Genomic DNA, 5980 nt, shown 5'->3' with positions numbered 1-5980 from the left:
ATGTGGTCTCTGCAGTGGCAGAGGCACAAAGGTGATGCTGTGGAATCCTTGAGATATGACGTATGTGCATTCGCAAGCAGTCTAGGACAATATAAGTAGAGATCGGGTGGTCTTTGGCGAGTGCAATGCTACCCAGTCTTGATGCGCTCCGAGGGAGACCTAGGCATGTGCGAAGGGCCTTACCCTGTACTGACTGGAGGGCACGCATGTTAGTTTTGCACGTGTACTGTACAGGTGTACTGTACCGCAAAAATCCGACAAATAGAGCTCTGTACAACTCCAGCATTGACTGGACCGACGAGCCCCATGATTTTCCGCCTAAAAATCGGAGTAAATGAGCGATAGATGTCAGCTTTTTTTTCCAGTACAGTGCAATGCGGGCTCCATGATAAATTGCGGTCGATCAGGATCCCTAGGAAACGATGGGTTTTGCTGTAAGAAATGACTTGACCGTCGATGCGTACCGGATATGGAGTCATACATTTATGTGTAAATGCCACTAGCGCGCACTTTTCCGGTGAAACGCTGAGACCTTGCTTCTGGAGATAGGAAGAAGTGATCGATGCTGACCGCTGAAGTCTTGCACGCACCTGGGGACGCGTCACAGAGGAGGCCCAAATGCAGATGTCATCGGCGTACATACACACCTGGACGGTGTTCGGGAGGTTCTCAGGGAGGGCGATGAGAGTCAGATTAAACAATGTAGGGCTAAGGAAACCGCCCTGGGGCACGCCACGGTAGGTGTAATGCGCAGGCGTCGGGCCATCTTCACATTGGATAAAAAATGATCTTTTGGACAGATAGCTCTCTATCCACGCAAACATCCGACCACCGATGCCCACAGTTTCCAGCGCATCAGGGATGGCCTCATGGGTCACGTTGTCGTAGGCACCTTTTACATCCAGAAAGAGTGCCACTGACAAACGTTTCAAGCGCTTCTGTTGTTGAACCGTGGATACAAGATGAACGACGTCGTCAATAGAAGAGCGACTCCGCCTGAAGCCGGCCATAGCGTCGGGGTATATTTTGTAGTGCTCGAGGTACCACTCAAGGCGCGACAAAGTCATTTTCTCCATGACCTTTCCTACGCGACTGGCCAGAGCTATTGGCCTATACGATGAGAGCTCGAGCGGAGATTTCCCTGGTTTTAGTAGTGCATATTGCAGTAAAAACAAAATACGTACGCCCCCAGACATATCTTTAGGGCAGAGGGTTGCATATAAGTCATGCAAGCCATGGAGGGAAGCAATAAATGTAACAATAAAATCATAAACTTCTTGAAGGTGTGAAGAACTTTTGTGCCAGCCTTTGACGCACTTTTGGTATCTAAAGAAAGAATCAGTGCTCAACATGTAGCTCAAGAGCAGACCATGTCGACGAATACTTTTGAGCACGAGTGTACGTAACTGTGACCTGTCATGCGTCGTGTTTTTGTACAACATTTGTTACCATTGTAAAAATTCAAGGGGCGGTTTTGTACTTCAAGATAAAAATAAAGCCTATACTAAGGGAAGTTGGTCTTTCACATGTGAGAGACACGAACAAATACTGGAGTAAAATGCTGCAAAGGTGTAGCGGCGTGCTGTTATAACAAAGGTATGCGTATAGTATGTTTTCATTAATCACCACTCCTGTTCAGTCACCGTCCGTGCCGACATTGTGGCGTGGACATTCGGACGCCGAGTATGGTTTGAAGACCTGGTCGAAGTGATTACAAGAATACATCAGTGGCACAGAAAAGCAGAATCATTCAAGTAGCGCATGACACTGGTAGATAGCAATGACGTGGGGTGTCTGATGTCAATTCTTACCCTCTACACGACATTTCGTAACCACAATCCAGCTTCGGGATGATAAACCCCGAAACATGCGGTAACTCCTCCTTAGCGCTCACTGGGTGTATTCGAGTTTCCAATCACGGACTATTTCCTGACACGTCTCAGCTTCCGCTCCGCCAGGAAACACCGTCATGGTCACATGACCTACTCGCCAGCGGCTGCTTGCGGACAAGCGGAGCCGGGCTACCCCTCGGTAACCGTACTAGTCCGTTGTCATCTGCTAGCACACGACGCAAGTCAAAGCCAGCACGACGCAGAAGCAACGTCATGCGTTCGATCACGGTCACTGCGTCGATTTGAAGACCATACTGTCAGATTAGCATAGGTGATTAGAGAACTCAGCTTCGGCAGTATGCTCGCCGCTACTGCTCCGGCAAAGTTCGCACAAAGTAGCCCAACTCGTTGCGGATAGGCAGACGGAAGAAAGCCTTCGTAAAAATGTTAACAAGCGCGAGCTGCTCCAGAATAGGAGCGGTTCACCTGCAATGCTTTCAGGTAAGCGCGCAGACAGCATGTCGCAAAACAAGCGCTCAAGAACCTTTTTACGACACCAGCAAACAATAGGTGCTCGCAGCTCCGAACGCGCGTCCGTGTGTAGTGGATTTCATGACAATAAAACGAAGATTCAAGAACAAAAAGTCTCCCCATGGCTCAGAGAGCAGCTGTGGAGTTCATGTGAAGGTTGAACGCTCGGTATAGTCCTGCAAGGAAAGGAAAAAATACTCAAAATACGCTCAGATCCTAGCTCAATATGGCTGCCATTGTGGAGCTTCACTTTCCAGGCAGCTGTCGTCTGCTGCTTTCCTCGCAGCCCCAAGTAGCCCGCGTACTCGCAGCGGCGAAAAACGAACGCGTTGCTACGGCGATGCGGGCAGCTTTCTTTCTGGTGGGCGGAGCTCTCGGGCTACCCGAGAAAATCGTACGCCGGACTCGAGTCCGCAAGTAGACTCGGACAGTTAGGGGCTTAAAAACGAATGCGCCCACTGGTTACACATTCCCTGCACGAGAAAGTAATCTCACTGGTGCCATACCGGCTCAGAAGACCGTAACAGTGTTAACGTATTGTATAGCGTAGCAACCGCAGCACTTATCTAAATGCTGGAAAGATAACGATCTCTGATGTTTCAGCAATACATTCAAATGATGTATGATAGCCATATTTGGGCCCCATGACAAACGTGGTTGAGATGAGTAGTGCAGCTGAAGAAGGAATTTTTAACTGACTTAAGAATCCGAATAAGCATTCATGGAAAACGCAAGTTCAAATCATTTCATGAGCATGCAGAATGTAAGAGGTGTGCAGTGAAGAAGCAAGGAACACGGGCCGATACAAATCACTCGGAGGTGAAGCTTTAGTTCACTCACACTGTGCATAAAGACAGAATGCTTGCCGAAATATAGCAGAAAAAAAGAGTGAACCAAGTTTGTCACACACGTTGAAGAGTGTGTTATCTCAGGATCTATATTTTTTCAGATACGAATTTTTCACATTGTACCAGTGAGCATGTTGTTAGGAAAATACAAGTTTGGCTGAGCCGTTTATCATCTTTCGCTCCTTCTTAACTGCCTAACTTGGATCATGCTGTATGGTGAATTTTGCTTCCGAAGCAACGCTTCTGCTTTCATTCGCTGTGAAGCACCGCATTTAAACACAGTAAGCTTTCTGTAAACTTCTATAGGATAACCGTGGAAGCATTGAGAGAAAAAAAATTGAAAAGTTTTGAGCTTTTCACTTGGCTACAACACAAAGCTTAATAGCAAATATTCGTGCCGCTGGCCGTGACAGTAATGATTTCGGATACAGCAGTGTGGACTGACAAACTTACTTACAGGTTTGTGTTCTTGATCCGCAATGCCAAATTTATGCTCATAGCATGATTTCATATGTCACCGATCCCAGCAATGAGTTATGATTCACCATTACAATAGCCGCTCAATAAGGCTACAGAAAGAGCCAGGGGCGACAGCGCTCATAGTAGCACAGCAACTGAGCATTTCTGACATCCAAACACTGGTTTGATGCATAATAAGCGGAACCATAGCTTTTCACAATGTTTCAAGAAGTTTAGGGGTATGAACAGCCTGCAGTATTAGTTTCATGGTGATGTAAATTGTTTCAATGCTGCGTTTTATGTTTAATGTTCCACCAATGCAGCTCTACCGAGAATTATTACAACTTGATGTTCTAGGAACTTACAATCTAACTGCATAGATGTGCATTTTACGAGGGGTGCACAATATATACAATGAAAGTGAATCTCAAATCTAACCAAATCAAATCAAATCAAATCTTTATTTCAGCATCGCAAAAATGCTGAGGGTCGTGGACAAAAAGCCTCTTTATGGGCTTGACTAGGCCCACGGCCCTTTTCTACATGGCATACAGCAAGAGAAAATTGTTCGAAGTTAATTGTACACAGCTCTCCGAAAAAAAAAGAAAAATGGAACAGGAAGACAAATGAAAGTTCACAGAAGGTAAGCGACTTGGTACAGTTATTAGGAATATAAATACAGGCATGTATGAAACAAATCTTCTATGAAGGCAGTTCTTAATATCATAAAATATTGCATGATAGGTCAACAAAATAATGACTGCAATAAAATCTAAACAGTGACTAAAGAAATAGAAAATTCGTAACAAAAAGAAAACCGAAAAAAAAAGAAACTTCTACCTACATTTGTTTAAGTATGAGGGAAGGAGATGACGCAACATTTGAAGTCCATAATTTCTTCGTGAGTATGGAATTTCCCAGGTTTCAGCTTGTCGTGTAGTACGAATACTAATTCTTAGCTTTAGGTTTGCAATCTTAACTAATGCGGTATTATTCTTTTTTATGCAAGCTTCATAGCGCCTGAACAAGTTAGCATCGTACATTTCCGGGATAGGAAGTAAGTTTAATTCAGCAAAAAGTGGTTGTGTGTGACTGTCAAATGGAGTGTTCATGATGGCGCGAATTGATTTTTTTTTAGGAATGTAGAGTTTATTTTTATTTGGAACAGTAGTAGTGCCCCATACCAGGTGACAGTAGTTTAGACTTGATAGAAATAATGAATTATAATTTAGAAGTTTAATGCATTTTGGTAAATAGGATCGTAATTTTGAAAGAATACCAGACACGCGAGAGACCTTTGTAGCAACTGATTCCATTTGCAAGTTCCATGACATGTGTTCATCGAAGAATACTCCGAGACACTTGACTGCAGGCACGATGTCAATCACTGAATCATTCAGCTTTAAAGCAGGTAACTTGCCCAATATACGGTTTTTTGATTTGAAGAAAACAGGTTTAGTTTTTTTTTTGTATTTATATTTAGTGAATTTGAACAACTCCAGGATGATAATTCTACGAGTGCTTCGTTGGCGTCTTTAATTATGTCAGCGGGATTTGATCCGGTAAGAAGCATGGTGGTGTCGTCAGCATACATGACAAACTTTACTACACTGCTATTGTTGATGATGTCATTAATTTTAATGCAAAATAATAGAGGCCCCAGGGTACTTGCTTGTGGTACACCTGCAGTAATCAACTTCAAATCAGAATTTTTATTATTGATGACCACCATCTGTTTACGGTTCTGCAGGTAAGACTTCAACAGTTGTAGAAAAGTGCCACGAAAGCCATAGTGAACTAGTTTTTCCAAGAGAGTGATATGATTAATATGGTCAAATGCTTTAGAGTAACCAATAAATAACCTAATGTGCACAATTATTTCTCAAATGAATCTAGAATAATTTCCTTTTGTGTTAAAAAAGCAGTTTCTGTCGACAAGCCTTTTATAAAACCAAACTGAGCGCTAGTAATGATATTATGTTTTGTCACGAAAGATATCATCCGGCAGTGTATTAGTTTTTCTAAGCCCTTTGAGAAAACCGGGAGTATCGGGATCGGCCTGTAATTCAAAAGATCAATTAGATCCCCACCTCTGTGTAAAACTGTGACTTTTATAATTTTAAGTTTCGTTGGAAAGGTCCCGCAGCTGGTCCGTTGGAAAGGTCCCGCAAAGATTAAACAGATGTTCTAGTACAGAAGAAATAATATCTAACACGTGTTTTACTAGTGTAATCTGCAGACCGTATGCATTGCAACAGTTGCTGTTTTTTATAGATGCAAATATGCTACGTACTTCGTTTGCCGTAGTGG

This window comes from Amblyomma mixtum, chromosome 10 (genome assembly GCF_055824585.1).
Source record: "Amblyomma mixtum isolate Tamu chromosome 10, ASM5582458v1, whole genome shotgun sequence".
NCBI classification, from domain to species: Eukaryota; Metazoa; Arthropoda; class Arachnida; order Ixodida; family Ixodidae; genus Amblyomma; species Amblyomma mixtum.
This window is presented reverse-complemented; position numbering follows the sequence as displayed.